The sequence below is a fragment of the Dermacentor silvarum genome, chromosome 6 (genome assembly GCF_013339745.2).
Source record: "Dermacentor silvarum isolate Dsil-2018 chromosome 6, BIME_Dsil_1.4, whole genome shotgun sequence".
Classification (NCBI taxonomy): domain Eukaryota; kingdom Metazoa; phylum Arthropoda; class Arachnida; order Ixodida; family Ixodidae; genus Dermacentor; species Dermacentor silvarum.
This window is the reverse complement of record NC_051159.1, coordinates 91,338,726-91,357,954: the sequence shown is the minus strand read 5'-3', so window position 1 is coordinate 91,357,954 and position 19,229 is coordinate 91,338,726. Positions and strand designations below refer to the sequence as shown.

Genomic DNA, 19,229 nt, shown 5'->3' with positions numbered 1-19,229 from the left:
ACATTTAAAGGGATTAACCTGGCCTTACACCACACACCAATACGTTCAAGGTCCGGTTGTAGGACGCGATGGTCACTGCTAATGTAAATTGCACGGTAAATAATACTATAATCAGCAAATATGCATATACAAGATGATATGTTGTCAGGCATGTAATTAATGTACATGAGAAAGAGCCCGGTGCTTATAGAATGCTGCCTTGCTGCACCCTAGAGGAAACGTAACAAAGTGATGAAGTATAATTGTTTACTACAGTAAACTGCTGTCCATTTGTTAGAAAAGTACGGAGCCATGTTAACGTAAGCGATTCTAGTCTTAGCGATGAGAGTTTTAAATCAAGCTCCAGTGAGCTACACAATGAAAGGCCTTGGCGAAGTCATGAAATATGCAATGTGTCTGTACTTTGGAGTTCAAATTAGAAGGCAGGTGAGTTACTGCTATTTATTTATTTATTTATTTATTTATTTATTTATTTATTTATTTATTTATTTATTTATTTATTCATTCATTTATTTATTTCAACTAACCCAAAGGCCCTTAATGCGGGCATATAACACGAGGGGTGAGCTTCATGTCAGTTGATATGGATTAAGAAAGTATTTAAACTAAATAGGTTGGAGAGAGCCACTGTTGCAAGGGGCTAGTATTTCCGGTTAATTGGTGTCTAGGCGAAAAATGGCAATAGGTGCGCAGATGTTCGGATGGGAGAAGGATAGACTGCACAAAGATGGGGCTGGCGAGAGTTGGCGTTTACAATGAGCCGATGAATTGAATGAATGACATAAAGGGAATAAAACATGTGAAACAGGCAACTTATCGCGCTTTTAAGGCAGAATATCCGGTAATGACGTTGGCTCAAAGTTTTAGCTCAGTGACACTCCCGGAGCAAGAGTGGGCCCATGGATGTTTTTTTTATTTTTTTTATTTTTTTTTACGGTATTGAACAGATCCCAGGGCATATTACCAACGGCTATGAAACAAGGGTCCTAAACTGCACATGTAGAAACTAGTTTCGGACAAACGAGGGTTATTATGGTAACAGTTTAGCAGGAGGTGGGGCTAAGCGTAAATCACGCCCTAGGTTAAGTTCGTTATAACAAATGTACATTCTGGTATACATTTTAGTTGCAGATTATATTGCACATTGCCTTCAAATCTTCAAAAAGTTAACTCAAATTTACTCAAAGAACAGTTACCAAGACAATATGCTACATGCTACTAGAACACTCCCCGCTTGTTCCAAACTTCCCTTCGCTTACATTCCTATTAGGACTCAACGGCAGCGATGACAGTCATTCCCAGGCTCGTACACCGCTTTTGCACAGACATTGAACTATACGCAAGGAGGGGGGGGGGGGGGGGGGGGCGTCTGTTTGCTGCTCTTTCGCAAGGCGCAAATTTCCGGCTTCGAAATGCGCTCAGCGTTCCTTCGGGAGGCGTATGCTGTCGTGCACTTCTCGCCACACCATTATTTTTCCGTCTCATTCCCCTACACACGCGCACGCAGAGCACGCTGTTCCATTTGATTCTGCCCCTTTTGTCCTCTTTAAACCCGTTAAACCCACCACGCAACCAACGTTCGCCGAAAATCTTAAATGGATCCTTGACGACGCAATCCCAAGTTGCACAAACGCAAACAGCAGCGCCCGATGAGAACCCATAAAGACTCAGTGGGCTCGATGAGAACATCGATTGCTGTTGGGACGAAGCAGGAAGAGGAACTGGAGATGACATAGACAAAAAAATAACTGAACCAACTCGACTGCAGCAAAGAGATGACGACGCGAAACTCCCCATAGAAATAAGGATTCAAACCATCCTTTTTCCATTCCTCGGGAACACTGAACAAGTCGCGAAACAAGAATGCGAGCTTGTTCGATGGTTCCTCTTCTCGGAAAGTAAACACCAAAAACAAAAACAAAAAACAAAAAAAAAATCAAAAAACGCCAGAGAGAAGCTGGGAGAATCGAGCTTTAATATCGAAGGCTAAGAGAAGATACAGAGAGCTTCGAAATGTAGCCGCTGTGCCATTAAATCCGCGCATTGGTCTCACATGGTAAGTGAACATAAATTATTTGATTGGCACAAATTTCCTGTCAGAGCTCGGTTTTTGTACGTAGCCTTCTCTTGTTTTTGCGCGGGGCGTGGGGGATGTAGTATTGTGAAAGGTCGGGAGAGAACGAGGGAGGACGGTGCGCACGCATGGATGGTGCCAGAATATATGGCGTTACCACGGCGTTTGACTAATTACTTCGAGTTTTATGACCAGGCTGACGTCGTGACTTTGCTTTCTTTTTTTTTGCGTCTAACCAGACACGTACGCCGCACTTTATCTTCGGCGCTTGTTTTGCCCCCTTCTCGTGTCTTTATAGGCTTGGGTAATTAGGGAAAGATTTATTCCGCCTTTTTTTTCCTGCCGGCGAGAAGAGGAGGTGCAACTCTTTTTTTTCTTCTGTCACCTCAGGCCAGCTGAGGCTCACTCATGTTTTTGACAGCTTTGTAACTTACACGATCGAACACTTGCAGGTATAGCGTTTCTGAATTTGCGAATTTTGTCATCGATATATTCTTTATGGCGCATGCTTTCCTCACAGCTATCGTGACTTAACTTATGTAGACACTCAACCGTGCTCTTTATTATGACATTATGCAAGTATGTGACTTCTTATCCTTAATGACCCTTGCCAAGTTCATTATCTATATCCTGTACTCTGGCTACACAATCGGCGTCGCCGTCGCCGTCGCCGTCGCCATGAGGTTCCGTATGACGTCAATGGAGATGAAATCGTCGCCGCGCGCCGAACGCTGTATGTGCGAGTGAAAGGGCACGAGGGGCGCGCGCTTTCACGGGGAGTGAACGCACGGCGGAGAACAAACGCGCGTTCTGCGCCGTGCTCGCTTAAGGGCTGCAGAAGTAGGCGTCTCTTTCCTCCTTTACAATCACCATATATGTAGAACAAACGCGCCTTCTTCCGACGCGCGAGAGGCCGTGGGGGAGGGGGAGGGAAGGGAGGCGACGTTTAGCTGCGCCACCAAGTGCCTATTTATATCAGAGGCTCCGGCAACAGTCACCAACGCCGCACGCATATTGAGCGAACGCGGAAAAAACGACGACGCCGTCGACAACAGTTCTGCGAGTTGCCGGTGCTGCTGCATGTCCAAGTTTATACAGCTGATAAAGCTAATATCATTACTCCGTATAGCTCTCTACAAATTTGCTATCAATCTTTTCTTTTTTTTGAACAATTACCGGGGACACGAGATGAGTTACGCTTAGACCGGACTATATATGCACGACGTTTGCATTGATGTAGCCCCTTCACGAAATTCCATGCTGAAGAGGCCCTTGCGTTGACTTCCTGTTATGTTTAACTTCTACAGGGAACAAGGAGTCATGTTGTACCGGCATCCATTTCTTATGATGAAGAAATTTCTGAAGAATTCTGAAGAAATGCTTCCCGCATTCGATCGCGACATCATGCAAGCCTTATTCCTTCGATATTTTGATATAGACACTGCACAACCAATAATACACTGAACATAATTGTGGGCACTCATGCCACTAACAGAACCTCACTGCTACTACAAACGACATAACTATATCTAGGGGTCGCCAACTTTTCTGCAATATGTCATTGCCTAAAAGCAGAAACAGGTTATAAAACTGAGTGAATTATGATGTAGTAAGAACAAATGCACTTGAAATGGAATCAATTCTGCGAAAGTGAAGACAACTTGAAAAAATACGAGATAACCCAATAACAATGTTAAGCGTGGACTGTATTTTGTTTTTCATAGCGAGAAAAGACCTTCCGCCTACGATGTTACAAGTTTAGTAAAAGGGCCAATGAAGGTGAGAAGGTATGAAAGAAGATTGTACGACCGACGTAGTTCTATTTCGCTTCAAACCAGAGAAGCGCTTTTTTGTACAGAAGGCACAACGGATTATTTAGTGGAAGAAATATTTAGGGAATGATTTGAAGTTGAACAATTTATTCGTAAGGTGCGTCTACGCATCCAGTGGTCGCCTCGTCATTATAATATTAGAGTTTTTTTTTTCTCCATACCAGTGGCGATGCTTGAGCACAGGAGCCTAAATCCATTAAAGATGTAGTTGCCTTGACGATAGATAAATAGTTCCTCAGAAGGGCATTGCAAAGTTCGTTGTGACCTCTTAATCTATTTGTGGGAAGGCGACGGTAACAAAGCACATGGAAAGTACGCGGTAAATAACTGACACTGACGTCGGCGGATTTCAGCCGAGATCTCACAATATCCCGCTGATCACTAAGGATCCCGCCAAATGGGGTTCGTCGCCGGTTAAAATGCAATAAAATGAAGCTAACTGAAGACTGCAGCTCTACTAGCATTGTCCACAAAGTGCTTAGGCGCGAATGATAAGTAATTTTTATTTCATTTTGCGTGACATGCTTACAGACGAGGTCATTTTTTTTCTCTTAAAGTAAAAGTAAGGGAGATATCGTTCAGGCTGACATCTCCGCCGGACTAACACTGTATTTCGCTGTGCTAGTGGGTGCATATCGACAAGATCGGCCACCATAATGTTACGCAAGGGCAACAGAAATAAAACCAGAATACCACCAACAACTGAATTTATAGGAACTTTTTAGAAAGCTCTTAACGTTTTCACATTGCACTATCTGAATAAAGCGGTAACCATACAAAAATTTTACGAATATAAATTACAGAGAGGGCATCAGCTGGCGTGACACGTGCTGAGAAGGCACGCCAAAAATAATCCTGCAATACATCTCACATGGTTCCTGTTTAGTGCATCACCTAAGCCAGTTTACTGCATTCTTCAGCCATAATTTTGACATGACAGAATACACACAAGTTGAGCAGGTAATCCGTGGCGCTCCAGGCTTGCGTCTACTTACGGATAATACGTTAGAAAGAGAAATTGAGCAGGATGCTCAGAAAGCGGCAGTTATTTTTATACCTCGAAATGCTCGCTTTCATTCTAGCGTTTACTCACTTCGACAAAATATTTATATATATGGTGAGTATTTTTGTTACATGATCCACTTCAAGAAATAAGAGAGCACAATAGGATGTCTGAGCATCGCTGCACAAGTCAACTCTATGACCACCTATTCAAAATTTCCCTAAGGACCATGTCATCCAACTTTGGTTTCACATACTCGGAAAGACTTAAAACATTCCGGTAACAGCTCAGACGCTACACGTGGAAATTTCTAGCGAGCGGAGAAGCATGCCGCCGTTCTGATTCGTCATTTTCATAGCTCCATTAGCTGCGTCGCACCGCCTCGCAGCGACGCATCGTCGCATCAACCAGTGGCACAAAGGGATATTCGCGCACTGCTTCCCTTATTGAAGTGCACCGGCCTGGGTGACCTTTTATACACCTCTTATGCATCCTTATGATTGCGTACAGTTCTCACTTTTTTTTTCCTCTTTCAGTGCCCACTTTCCCGTACACGCAGTGTGGGGTACCGGTCAGGACGCTCGTCTTGTCGCCCTCCCTGTCCCATTCCTATCCTTGCTTTATCTTTCGCCACTACCGCTGCTCCTTTATCAGCGCTTCACCGTCACTGAATGACAAGGAGCAGCGCATCAAGCGCTCATACTGCGCTCAGCAGCTTAGCTCATAACATCACGGGGCAACTTCCCGCGAGGAAAGAACAAGGTCGTGTCTACGCGTTGCGCTGAACGTTTCTTGAAACGAACACATTCTTGTATTCGTACGGTTCTTGACTATGTGGCCTCTTTTGAGCTATGGCAGCCGACAGATTGTGGATGTTCCAGTTTACCGTCTGCAGCATGTGCGCCACTCGGCTGTGGCTGCATTTCCGAGCATTGACCCATCGGCCACAACGACCCTATGGGTGCGATACTAACAAAATTAGTGGCCCAGTTGATCTAATACACATAGTCCACACAGTGGCGGGATTGCTGGCTGCTGCTGTATCGATATCTGCTGGCGGCAGTCAAGCCTAGTGTAGTCTGTATAAACACGCTGTCAGTACATCAGGAACCGTTAGCCAATGCCAAGGCGAGCGGGCCATCTTTTTTCTGCCGAATCTGATGCTTGTAGTGGCTCCCTATGCTAGCTCTCCTGCTTCTCCTCCTCGTGTTCCGATTCCTTCTTTCCTTTTTCTACCCTAGGGTCCTTCGTGCCATTGTCGTCCGCCCCATTAATTCCGATGATGTCTGCATCCTGGTCGCCAGAGAGTCGCGACTCGGACGCTTTGGCCGCAGGCGCTACGCCCGTACGCGATCCTCACACCCCTCCTCCACTTCGTCCTCCTCTGTACTTTCTCTCTTGGTCTTGTTGTCGTGAACTGCCAGAGAATCATGCTCGTTATGTGCATCCCCAGGGGCGAGACCGATCAGATGCCGAAAGCTGTTGTATGCTGGACTTCGAGGCAAGGGCGTGACGGCTATTTTAGCGCTGCTCGCCGCTAACTGCCTTGCATTATAGTACACGGTGGCTGGAGCTGGTGCACGACATGCAAGCATGGCACCTACACTTAGTATGATTTGCGGGCGATACTTAAGCCATTTGTGAGAGTTTGTGCGCGCATTGTCGCCATCTGTTCTGAGTGACTCTGGCTTAAACTAACGCCGTGCTAACCTTGCTCGACTTAATAATGCGAAGTATTCTTGACGAGTTCATCGCAGTTTTCTGTAACGGGTAACTGCTTGTTTTTGTGGGTTGTCTCCAAACATAGTGCTGTGTAAAAATGTGTGCGGATCCCGAAGGTAGTGCAGCCTATAATGTGGGCCTTTCCGATGGGTATGTGCCACTGCGTTGGTGCTGATTTTCACTGAACCTCTTTTACGACACCGTGGCTAAGGGCAGCTGTGTATGTACCACTGGAGTCACTGAGTATTTGTCACTGGCTAGGCGTTGCTCTTGAATGAATCTCTTTGGAGCCAACTTGGGTCACTGGATATTACAACTGCTACAAACGACACGATGTGGTGCACTCCGCACCAGTTGGCCACACGTCGCAAGAAGCCTTAACCGATCGCTGCAGAAGGGCTATACAATTGACAATAATCATTCTCTACCAAACCGTGAGTGATTCGCATTACCTAGATGTCAACTGGACTTCAGTTCGCGTAATTTGTTGATTTGCCTTTCGGCAAATTATGAGCTTCAGGTCAACTGTTCTCTTCGTTTTGAAAATTACCAGACATATAGAACAAGTCCGGTATCTTTCATGAATTAGATCCATAAACAGAGGGGCGAGAACGATTATTACGTAAAACTCCATCGGAACATTTTTAATAGTGGTAGATGGAAGCAGGGAACTTCAGCTTCAATTTCTGTCTCCATGCAACATTTTTTCCTAACCTGCACTGGTCTCTCGGTCACGATTGGAGCAATAAAAGTCTCAGAAAAGAATTTACAAGCGCATTGGAAGTAGACAAATACATGTGTCCTATATATACAAACAACAGTCAGGTTTACAGGAAAATGGAGACTTAGTCATTAACAGTGGTAGTAGATTAGATTATTTCTCGTCGTTCCTTGTAAAATGTTTGGTTTCAGTGACATTCTTTGCTCTACCACTATTACTCACTTCAATTTTCTTATACTTCACACACGTAAACTTGCGACACAGCAAGAAGGATCGTATTCGTTAGCCAGTGTTTATGCACTAAGAGTCCATTTGGCGGCATCATTTAAAAGCGTGATAATTCGACACGTTTCTGAATCCGACGTCGAAGCGCGTGGGTTAGAACTTATTCTTTTCACGGCACGCATAGGGAACCAAAAGCTCGGCTTCCAGCTATGCAACCTGTTTGCCGGCTTGTGATTCACGGTCGGTGGCACGCACTCCAGATTAGGGGAATGCCGTTTTACTACATCAACAACAACAACTACTACTACTACTACTACTCCTACTACTACTACTGCTACTACTACTACTACTACTACTAATAATAATAATAATAACAACAATAATAATAATAATAATAATAATAATAATAATAATAATAATAATAATAATAATAATAATAATAATAATAATAATGACAATTATTTGTTGTTTCGCCCGAAGCCGAAGCATTGGAAGCTACAACAAGATTTAGCATTGCGCTAAAACGGTCTCAGTAAAGCTGGCGGGAAGAAGAGCACCGTCAGCGACGTTGCAGGTGTCACATCTGGAGGCTGCACGAGGGGATACGAAACGAAAACCATCGGCGCTCGTCAGCATCCCAAGGAGGGATTAGTGCTCAGCGATTGAAACGCCATAATCAGACAGCACGGCGGCCGCCGCTTGTTGCGCCACCGGTGATCGCTGAGTGATCGCTGAGGGGGTCGAATGCAGTTACGATGCATTAAAAAGATTCTCGCTTTCATGTGACACTACAATGCAACACCTCAGTGTCTTCAGCGCCCACTGGTGGCGCAAAAAAGTGCCTGCCGTAATGTTTTCCAAGTATCGCGTTTCAATCCATGAGCGCTGCACCTCGAAGTTTACTTTCCGTTTCACTAAGAGCGATGTATGCACCACGGTGTGGTTTGCATGCAGCTGCTCTCCAGGAATGCCAGCGTGTATGCTCGCAGCTCTCAAGCCAGTATCGGAAGCCAGAATACCGTACTGGCTTAGGCTGAGCCAGCTGAACACAGCGTGACTTCGCATCCGGGATGCTTGGCTTTATCACTATTGCAGCCAGATGCACTCCGCGTCTCTGGAAAACTTCTAACACGTTACGTGTAGGCTGCGCATGCGCGTCGATACCATGACGGCGCGACAACCACAACAGTGACGGTGCAAACGCGCCCCGAGTGTCCGTATAATAACTATCGGAATAATATTATTAATAATGTTTTAATGAGCAATCCTTACATGTATAATTGTCAGGTCTGCCAAAATGTTCCGTCGGCTTATGTGGCAGCAACGTGGCAGTCGAGGCAATTCCTCCTAAAACCTTACAGCAGGGTAACCTAAATATATTTCTAAATAATACAAATTACCGAACTTTTGAAGTATTTGGGCCCATAATACATAACTTTAATTTTTAGGTGGAAACACGTCGCACACAACAACCATTACAACGCAACAAGAAATAACGCTAAGAGACATTGAGAATAAGGAAAAAGGGAAAACAGTTAGGCTAACATACAGTCTTGCATCGATATTGGCAAAGATTGCACCACACTATGGGAGTATATACATGTTAAAACGCCTATTGCCTAAATGCCTTCGGGGCCTTTTTAGGGGCGAAGCTCCTTAGGGTGTGATTCTGTCCCTCCTCTGTAGTATGTAGTAGTACTAGGTAGCCACGTCTACTTTTACGAAAAAAAAAATTCCTAAAGTTGTGTCCGTAGCGCGGAATCGAACCAGGGGCCCCTCGCTTCCGAACGCCCGGCGCTAACCGCTACGCCACGAAGCGCACTTGGACACACGCACCACGATGACAATAAATACCCAAAATTAACGACAGACTGCGCGTTTCTAACGCGTTTGTGCTAGCGCGTTACGGCCCGTGTAAGAAGCTGGTGTAAGACGCTGTGGCCTCTCCGCCTTACCCCCGTATTCATAAACGCTCCTCGACTTGAACTTGACTTGCCACCGCCTCAGGCAGCGCGTTCGAAACGCGTTGAAGGCGGTGGCAAGTCAAGTTCAAGTCGACGAGCGTTTATGAATACGGGGGTTATACTCTCTCAGCAGTCATGTGATGGCGTCGGCAAACGCGGGGCACGTTCCGGCTTGTGTAAACGGCTGCGTAAGACGCTGTAGCCTCTCCCCCTTACTAGAGAGTACTGCACGTTTCGAACGCGTTTGTGCTAGCGTCTCCTTAAGCGGGAGATGGTGCAATTATAATGAAGGGCGCTCTTATAAAATAGGAATGACATCACATATGGCGCGTGTCATTGGTGGAAGTCAATCGTTCGATTTAGTGCGGCGAGACTGGGCGAATTAGACGGAAGATTCACGGTTTACCGATGATTCCCTCCGGAGCTTCGCCCACTCATCATCATTCACCCCTTGGATATGCGGTGATTTTTTTCTTAACACAGATTAATTTCACTGATGAAATACTTAACTGGGAAGGTTGTTGAACAAATGGGGAATAACGTAACACCTTCGACATATTCTACAACAAGTTCTTTTTTTGAGGAACTACCCATCCGGTGTGTTTACGAAAAGCCAGACCCTTATAGACAGATTTGCAGAAATTTTGACATCTAGAATGACGCATCATAACAGTTCAACGATATAAAGACTTAAAGTCAGGCATTTGCGAATCCCGAAATAGGTTATCCATGGTTAGATTGTACGTTAAACCTTTTAGTATGCTTTTTAATAAGCTGCCGATTTTTGATGTCCAAACTCGCTGCAAGTTAAAAAGCAGCAGATATTGTGTTATATTAGAGCAACCTTAAGCGTGCGCTATCAAATTTTTAATCTCGATAGGCGCATAACTCATCATTCGGTGAAGTACACATGCAACACTGTACACGCAATCTTGCACAAATACGAACCATTTGAATATACAAGCACCAGTCGGTCTTAAAATAAACTCCAACTTTAACCCGGTCCCCGTACTAGATACTGGGGTACAAACATAATGCAACCAATCAGAACAGTGAAGCAAGGCAGGTTGACTCCTATAACAAAAGCCTTCAACAGATTTCTAAAGCACATTAGGCGTGTTTTGATGCCACTGATATTCCATGTTTCTTTTACTTTTTTTTAAGCTAGTCCATCTCATTTATAACGTTGTTTTCTCTTGCTCGAGATGATTATTGCTCTTATGGAACATACCTTGCTTCATTTTTCTGATTGCTGTGGCTGTGTTTATACCCCAGTAAAATACGTGGACATGGTCAAATGTCACGTTTATTTTCAGACAGGCCTTTCCAGGCATAATTAAATGGCTTGTATTTTCGCACATGTACCGAATGTTGGATATCTCTTCCCCTATGGTGATTTATGCGACTATCATTCTTTAAACTGATAGTGCAGGCTTTAGGCTATCCTGATACATGGTACAGTATTTGCTGCTTTTTTTTTTGTTAGTTTCAATGGGTTTTGGAAACCTAAAATAGATAGCGTGCAAAAAGCGTACTAAAAAGTGTAGCATACAACCTACCCACAGATTGTTTATTTCAGGCTTCGCAAATAACAGATTTTGAGTCTTTATTTCGTTCTACAATAGTGAAGCGCGATTTTAGAAGTAATTTTTCCTAATCTGTCCATAAGTGTGTGGCTTCGCGTAAACACCCCAAATATTTTGCTCCTCCGACAAGAACTTAAAATGGAAAATCTCGAAGAAAGTACTATGTTGACTTCTGTCTGCGCACCAACTTTACCCGTTCAGTACGGCATCATCGAAATTTATGTGGGGGTAATGCAAGCGACAATAGTAATGACGGCACAACGACACGACACTTGCGTTCCTAAGCGCATATTAATCTATAGTTCTACGTGTATGGGTGCAAAGCATGCACGCCAGTCGAAGTGCTAAAAAGCTATTGTTAACTATACCATTCCCATATTGTATCGCTAATATGGCCAGCGTGAGCCCTAGTGATGGCGCTTTTTGGGCAGTTGCAAGTGTTGTCAATCGTCCAGAGGAAGCGGCCTGACTTGTTGATAAAAGACCGCAGAAGCAACCTGCGAAGCATTTTAAAAAGAAGTTGCTCAGAAAAATAAAGAGCTTTAACTAAGTTGGTAAACACAGGCACCTCGTTTGAAGTGAAACTGTAACTAAACGGTAATTTAAGGAAATATACGAGAAAGAAGCTGCAGATATTTTTCCCCTGAACCCCCTCTGCTTCAAGCGGCGAAAAGTGAGTTTCAGCCATAGAGTAGAATATAATGGGATACTCCGATGGGGCCTCCAGAGCGCAGCCATACGCATAGTAGAGGAGAGGCAAGACAAAAATCCGGACTTTTTCTGTCTCATTCATTTTTTTTCTGCATGGTCTTTCTTTCTTAAGAAGGAATTGGACAGACGCACACAAGCGCTCTTTACAACATACAATGAGGTCTATTAAAGAAAGGAGAAAGATCAAAAAACACAAAATCAAAATGACCGCACTCAGCGGCATTCTCCTCTGAGCCTTTCTGCTGTCCGCTTACATGATTATGATACCTTATTTACCATTTTGTGCGTTCCGGACGTCATTAGCTCGAGGGATTCGTTTTTCCCCACTCGTTTTAAGGCTTTGAAAATGCATGAGCGCCCAAAAGTGGGAGAGATTGTGTTGTACGAAAGAAAAAAAAAAGAAACCTTCCATTTATTGTTCCATTCCTGTTTCACCCAGTCTTCTTTCCCTGGATATCGGATTTCGGCGCCCTCTCTTCTCAATATTTTTCACCTCTTCCAGCTTCCCCTCCCCCGCCCCTCATTTTTTTCTCACTTCTTTTGTCAACGCTTAATATACTGAAATATGTCGTGGCTGGAACGTTAGGCTTTTCCAGCGCCTGCACAATTCGCATGCGACGCTTCGCATACCGCTGGCGGCTTAAATTGTTGAGCGACAAGAAACGACGTCGAGGAACGCGGAGATACTTGCGGCACCTAAGCGAGGCCAGTTTTGCTGGTTGGTGCGCATGCGCTCTCTCCACCGACTGCTCAATTCTTCGTGATTCAGCCGTGACGCGTCCAGGAAGTTCGTCAAGAAGCAATCTTGGAATAAATACTTGATCGGCGGTTTTGAAATAACAAGCAACGAGTTTATAATATGCATCTTTTTTTGGGTATGTAGCTGACAGAGGCGGTTTGGGTCAGACACAAGACAATGGTGTTTTTGGCGATGTCCTAATTAAAGAGACCTTCGTGCTGGAGTATAGAGCAGACGGGCCGATAATAATTGTAGTGGTGAGGACGTGTATCAACTGTCTCACAGATTTCAATTCCCGGACGCGTTACTGTAGCAGAATTGAGGACTGAGAAAACAGGACATAGACAGACCGACAGTTACACCGATTGGAATACTGTGTTTTGTTGGTATTTTGGTATCTTGATATTAGTGAGGCCGCGAAACCCGGGCAAGGAAGGGCTGCGGTTCTTTAACAATAAACGCCGCCGAGTTGATAACAGCGCCACCTTCACGTCAATATTCAGTATGTTTCCGTTCTGCTGCAGCGATCCTTATGTTGAGTGTGACATGATGATAGCTACAGACATGCGAGGTTAAGGCGTCATTGGCCGAAAACCACTGAGAATGCGCCAGCGATAAATTTCGTGTGAAAGGTGATCTGGAGCATTGACGAATCTCGAAAAAAAGTTAGTACAACGTGTAGGTGCATACTTACTTTAAGGATTTCTGGTAAATGTATCTGTTCACTCATCACTTCAAAAATTTTTTAAATATATATATTTCTACACGACAGAAACTTTCCACCAATCAACAGCTTAGCTGCAGGCCCACTTGTATTAGGTTAAACTACGCTCGGAACGCTTTTCTTCTGAAATAAAAAATAACTGAAAAAAAAAGGCACTTAGGATGTTTTTCACCGCCGAGATGGTCGTAAATGCAATGGGGGTGCTTATACGCTGACAACTGACTCAGGCCTAAAGGCTGAAAATTGTCACCTACAACAGCAGGTAAGGCACAAAGTCTAGGCAGTGACGGCCACATCTTTGAAGAGGTGGTGGACGGAGTGGATGATGCTGTACATACTCACGCAAACAACAACAAAAAAAGAAGAGGGAGAGAAATAGAAGCACCAAGAGGAGCTGCCACGACAAAGAAAAGCACACCACTGGGGATTAGTGTCCTGGCGTCTTCGCGAACCGAAGCGCACGAAAGTAAACTCGGTAATGATGCAACTTGCTTCGCGTTGCCTTCTATGCTGTATATGGCCTTGTGCGCTGTCCCTGAAATCACCCTGACAAACAGCGTCACTTTTTCTAACGCCATCTTATAGTCTGGATCTCGCGCAGACAACGACGTTGTTTGAAGGTGGCACCAAAACGTAGTGGGGGAGGGGGGGGGGGGTAGGTTTGCGTTACCGAGCAGTGCCGTATGGGCCAAATCGACGCCCCTAAGATGGCTTGGACCCTGGACATGCATGGCAGGCCACTGGCAACCCATCTCAACGCCGTTTACACCTGCCATAAAACATATTCTCGCATATAGCTTTCTTTCTGTCAGCCAGACGGCGGCCTGTGGTGGCACAAGCATCGGAGTACTCCGCCCTATATAACAAATATCACTCCACCCTTTATTTGTGCTCAGTGTGACCGCGAATGTTTACAAAATTGCCAGCGAAACATAATAAAGAAGGTATAGAATGTAGAATACCAAGGGACAACGCAATATTTGCTCCGCGATTTTGTCAAACACCTAGGGGGTAATTGCGTGATTTTTTCCTCTTTATTTGTATTCATAAGGCTCTAGCTTTCCTCTTCTCCCTTTCTGTTTTTCCTCCTTATTCCGGTTGCTGAACTCCCCGAGTAAGAAAAGCAGACATTTTGTGGAATTGGACTGTTTTTCGCGGGTGGGCTGTTTTCAAAAGCCGTCAGACCGCTGCATGGCACGGAGCGGTACTTCTATTTCGGGTGACTTCGAATAAGGTGATTAAACAGGAAAACGAGCCTGACAGGCAAAAAAACATTTCAGAGCGCTTCCCCTCTCGACAAAATGGGGGTAAGCGAAGCTTTTGGTAAGACGATACTGTCGCAGGCGTTCCGCTTCGTTTGCCCTAAACCTAGGGTCGGCGGCTCTTCGCTGACGTTTCACCTGGGCTTCGGAAGCCCTCACGCTAGAATCGGACGACAACCTACGCTTATCTCTATATTCTCCACAGGGGAAAGGCTGGTGATTTTGTCACTTTGGGTCCCACGTGTGACAAAGGTAGTTCAAGGGCGCGTTACAGGTTCCCGAGCCATTGAGCTTGGACCCTTTCTGCACTATCTCCAGGAAATGCCAACTTTTCAGCGTGACACCACCGCCACCACCACCACCGCCGACACTTGTAAGCCTATAAAGCTTCGCTTAAATACAAACAAACAAACAACAATATTGAGTCAAGCAATAAGCTAGTCCCAAATGAGAGAAGTGGACAATCAAGAATATCATTGCTATAGGGAATATGCCCTGTGTATCCGTTACCGCGCTGTTACACGATTTGTAAATAAAATGGACGGCCCATGTAACAAACAAGCAGCGGAAATAAAAGAAAGTAAAGCTAAAACAATGCTGAGTTAGGAAAACAATAAAGGCACAGGAATTACATACGCCAGAGAGACATAGGGAACGATAAGGTTTTGTATTACAAGGCCTGGAAGATTGCCAGGATACGATGTTTTTTCTTTTTTTTTTTAATCGCGTTGGTGAGAAACAAAGATTTGGGTACTGACTATTCTAATCTGCCACTATAATCCTACCTTGTTTCTTTCGCTCTGTTTTCACCAAGGCCTCTTTAGCAGGGAGTAATGTGTATAATATGTGCGAGTCAACGGGTTTGTTACGCCTGCAAAAAAAAAAAAAAAAAAAGAAGAAGCGGTTACTTGAAGCATCCGGTATACGGAACGGGACTAGAGACGAGTCAGGAAGCCAGAAGTATTACTTTCCGCATCAGATCTTGTATACATTTCCCTCGCACGGTCCATCCAGTGTTGCAATTCTCTATTACGACGACGACGGACTGGAAAAAAAATAAAATAAAAATGTCTAATGATCGCGCGAGGCTCAAGATTGGTGAAACTATTCGGAGCTTAAGCGTGCCGGACTTTACGGCTCTTCCGAGGCCGTATACCCGATGCCCCTACCATCTCTTATAGCATGTTTTACGTCTTCAGCTTATATCGCACTTCCAAAATTTTTGAAATTTTGCAAATACTGAGGGGCACATTTATTTTCCTTTTTTTTTCTTTTATTGCGATAGCAATTATATGGACACTCCAAAGCAGATTTCTGCCGTCGGCGTCGCCGTCGCCGTTGCCGTCACCGTCGCCGTCGCCGTGAGGTTCCGTATGACGTCAATGGAGATGAAATCGTCGCCGCGCGCCGCCGAACGCTGTGTGTGCGAGTGAAAGGGCGCGAGGGACGCGCGCTTTCACGGGGAGTGAACGCACGGCGGAGAACAAACGCGCGTTCTGCGCCGTGCTCCCTTAAGGGCTGCAGAAGTAGGCGTCTCTTTCCTCCTTTACAATCACCATATATGTAGAGCAAACGCGCCTTCTTCCGACGCGCGAAAGGCCGAGGGGGGAGGACGAGGGAAGGTAGGCGACGTTTAGCTGCGGCACCAAGTGCCTATTTATATTAGAGGCTTCGGAAACAGTCACCAACGCCGCACGCATTTTGTGCGAACGCGGGCAAAACGCCGACGGCGTCGACAACAGTTCTGCATGTTGCCAGTGCTGCTGCATGTCCAAGTTTATACAGCTGATAAAGCTACTATCATTACTCCGTATAGCTCTCTACAAATTTGCTATCGCAATTGATGCTTCGCCTTTCAGGTGAAACTGCGACAACTTTTTTTCTTTCCGCTTCTCAGGGCATCCGATACTGAATTTTATGCGACCCGGGGCGGTGGCACAGTTGTAATAGCATTCTGCTTCCGAGCAATGAGGGCGCAGGCTTGTTGTTCGATGGCAATTAACGATACGCAAAGATGCTCACCTACTTAGATTCAGGTGCATATTTAAGCTGGATTCACACGATATACCGAACTCCACGGTCTATAGCATCAAGGGCATGAGCCCCAACGAATTGCGCCGCCACCTGCTTAGGTGCCTCGTCCTTGCCTGCGGCGTGATTGGCCAGCACTGAGTCGCGCAATGCTCGACTGCGAAAGATGCTCCGTCGTGTGAATCTAGCTTAGTTAACATGAGGCGGTCGAACTTAGCCGGAGCACATCACTACAAAGTCTTTCATAACCCACGTTTTGCTTTAGGAAGTTATACCCCATGATTTGATAATAAATTTGCGGCTTGTGCCAATGAGTTACACATTCGTTACCCTGTAAAACGGGTAAACATGAACGCAGTAGTAAGATTTCGTTTGTAACGATGCCAGGAATAGTAACAATGCTGAGCAAAATGTACGACTGCAATCCTCATGTCATCGATTCGGCGTCATTTCCTGGGCAATTTATTGCATAATTTATTCAAGGCTTTGTCCCATCCTTCTCATTTCTGTCTGAAAAAAAAATTAGTGTCATTTCACTCTGTGAAGGTGGCTTACCAGCGATGGTCTGTATGGGGTGATTGACCGTTGCTCCGGTAAAACGTTCCCAATTTTCGGGATCGGGGCCACATGGACGGTTTGTATTTCTTTCCGCCTCGAGGTCCTGGCGGGCAGCACGCTTACGCTTGGCGTCCGCGGCTCACTCATTTCGGTGGCCTTCTTCCGCCGCCGCCACACCCATTCCATTTTCTGTTCATGCCATCGTTCTTGGTAGGCACGATGTTCTTCTTCAGACTGTACAGATAGAATCACACTTGTCTAGAGCAGTCGAGCGGCCGGCTGCGGACTGCAGAAGCGCCGCTTACCGGCCTGCAGTCGCTGGGTTCGAGATATGTTGGATTCAAGCGCCAAAAGCCTGCATGCGGCATGGCTTCTCGCGGCCATTTCTGTTATCGGCCTGTAGATTTTTTCACGAACGTGGGTGGGCGAGATCTGCGCTTATTCGCTGCCTGCTTCGTCGCGTGCAGCCGGCGCCGCAGCTGATAACATAGCAAAAAATGCGTTTTACTTCGCGTCAGTCATCGTTTGCGTCTATCACTTCATGTGCCAATTGGCGTTGACGTCACCATTCACCGAGACGCCGATGAATCATTGCCATTTTTTATCTTGAATCATGTGTAGTTCTCAGAGCCAGTGCATGCATTCCGTTGCACATCCACGCTTATCACGGACAGCGGTCGTTCCACAAGCGACAGCAAGCAAAAAACAAAAAAAGGAGAAGAAAAAAAAGTAAGATAACTGACTATCTCTTATGATCAAATTTACAGGCTGACATCGCAGATAGGCCGCAAGTGCACATGCCGCGTGCAGGCTTTTGGCGCTTGCATCCAACATATCTCGAACCCAGCGACTGCCGGTACGCGGCGCTGTTGCAGCCCGCAACCGGCCGCTCGACAGCTCTAGACAAGTGTGATTCTATCTGTACAACACGCGGTCTACCCATTTCACAGTCAGAGCAGAACAGAGCAAAGAAGCCTCCGTAGAACATGACGTCAGTAAGACAGAAGATTGGTAGGCACTAGTTTGAATACGCGGGATGGCGTCACGTGTATGGTGCGAATGTAGACATGGTCGGCGCGGGTCAAAGTGTTGTATCTGTTCTTATCAGCGTAATAAATACATATCATACGGGTTGTATTTCGACCCAAGATATTAAAATTATTCTTGCAAGTTGGCGGTTTGTTTGAAGCCTGCTTCACCTCCGCCGCGGCTCAGCCCGGTATTGCACTATCTTCGAGATCGGCCCACGTTTTTGTTCTACGGACATCGATCGGCTGGAAACTAGTCATAAATAGCTTCGCTGTAATATCAGGTTGAGCTATATGAATATACTATTCATCTAGAAGTCTATCATCGTTTTCTGTGTCAATTGTTGCTTAGAAAATAGCCACCGAAGGTACTGCTGGTGCTTTTTAATTTTAACCACCCGGGCTAGAAGGGACGGGTTTACATATTCTCCACGTGACCTCCCTTTAGGGTGCTCTCAGTGAATCTGCCAGTGTTGACGTCATATGAGATGTGTTATAGTTCCTAACAAGTGGCTCAACTCCGACGTTTCGATTTCGTCATTTTCTCTCTTATAGAAGCTCTGTTCTTGCTACGAAGTGCGAATTTTTTTATTGCAGAAAGTCTAATCTTTCAATAAAGCTCGACTGAATATTTTCGCTTAGCGTCCGTTTAAATATACAGATTACTTGAATGATTCAAAGTCCTTCCAGCTAGAAGGGCACAATGCTCTTCTAAAACTGTCAAGTTTGTTACGCGAACAAGTATGGTTTATACGTATGAATACACTTCATTCGAACTTGTAGTAGGGCGAGCTGAATAAATATTCCTAAAAAGGGGAGCCTAGGCGAAGTGCTTGTCCTAGTGACCTGACTTCTTGTGTCGGTCTATTTCGCTCGTGCTGGCAAGACTTCCTTTACTTTTGATGTAGCAGCTATAGCCGATTTGCTATTGCGATCTGCGCCAGCATTCTACCATAGAAATTCCTACAATAATTGCGCTGAACTTTATGCATTCTACAACGTGCGCACGCGCACCAGACCGGACGCATGTGCTGATGACATTGTGTCGA

The 19,229-nt window shown here is 45.3% G+C and overlaps 1 non-coding gene across 1 annotated transcript; it reads left to right on the top strand.

Moving 5' to 3' along the window:
- Positions 1 to 18,219: 18,219 nt before the first annotated feature.
- LOC119457199 (U2 spliceosomal RNA) lies at positions 18,220 to 18,405 on the top strand. The gene has a single exon (XR_005193192.1). It is a non-coding gene; the product is annotated as a U2 spliceosomal RNA (small nuclear RNA).
- The last annotated feature ends 824 nt before the right edge of the window (positions 18,406 to 19,229 follow it).